General features: G+C 40.9%; 1 protein-coding gene across 1 annotated transcript in view; it reads right to left on the reverse strand.

Annotated features, from left to right (window-relative positions):
* The window catches only part of fam50a (family with sequence similarity 50 member A), an 11725-nt gene that overhangs the window by 910 nt on the left and 9605 nt on the right, over positions 1 to 1210 (reverse strand). The gene's annotated exons all lie outside the window — the stretch shown is intronic.

Here is a 1210-nt window from a genome sequence, read left to right on the forward strand (position 1 = left end):
GGATTTGGGTCTGGATTTCCAGGCTACACCTCACCATTGTCTGGAAAAATGTTTTATCCCATCTGCTATAATACACATTTTTTTTACACGTTCAAAGACACTTGACAGATTTGGTTACAAACAGACAAAAAACAACAACTTCTAGACAAGGTACATAGACAAGGTTACATGACAGACAAAAAGAAAAGGAAACATAGGTGTATGGACAAGCACAGGCAAAGCAGGGGAGGTGGGCAATAAAAATGAGGGAGAAACTGGAAAAGTCTGTTAACAGGACAAAGCAAGTTCGAAGAGGTGAGTTTTAATGGCCTGTTTGAAGCATGGTAGGGTGCTTGACTGTTTATCGTGGTGGGAGGGCGTTCCAGAGGGTGGGAGCAGCAGCTGAGAAGGCTCTGTCTCTGTCATACTACGAACATTCTTTATTACCAGCTACAAACAATCAAATGTACGTGCCAGGCACCTGGACGGACAAGTGGTTCGTTGTAACGAGCCTGTGCAAGAAAAAGTTGGCTGCTGGGGAGGTTTCTCCTCACCGACCAATCACACAGACAGAGCGGTAATGTACTGCACACACGGAGCTGTGTATCCAGTTTCCCGGAGGGAATCATTGAAGTTCATATTTTTAATACTTTGATATCTTTGCAACATTAGCACAGCTTTTGTAATGTAGATTTATTTCAGCGCAGTTCAGCACATTTTCCTGAAAATATGTCCAACATTACAAAAAACATTTCATCAGGCAGAAACATGCGACCTCTGACAACTTGGTTGTTTCTCCTCCTGGTCTGGCGCTCCAGCTTTCCAAGCTTGTCTGGGTTGTCACTGAGGTCAGATAGTCGCCCAGAGCGGTTCAATTCCAGAAAACCCAAAAGAACTGTTGAAGCCTGTTGGAGTCCAGTTGCTGTTGACTTGCTACTTAAAAGGGCTGCACGATATGAGGAAAATATCTCATTGCGATTGTTTTTATTGATATTGGGATTTGATTTCCCTTCCATTTGCATATTGTACGTGTATATATTGCGATTTCTATAAAATTGCGATTAATTGTGCAGCCCTACTATTAAATATGCACACAATATTGCCAATCTCTGAAAAACGGGTTATCGATTTACTATGAAAATCTCTGACTTGTTTGAACAGATTTATTTATTTATTTGATTAGGACAATGCACATTAATTAATTAATGAACATTTCTGTAAATGCGCCAGT

The sequence above is a fragment of the Etheostoma spectabile genome, chromosome 7 (genome assembly GCF_008692095.1).
Source record: "Etheostoma spectabile isolate EspeVRDwgs_2016 chromosome 7, UIUC_Espe_1.0, whole genome shotgun sequence".
Taxonomy (NCBI): domain Eukaryota; kingdom Metazoa; phylum Chordata; class Actinopteri; order Perciformes; family Percidae; genus Etheostoma; species Etheostoma spectabile.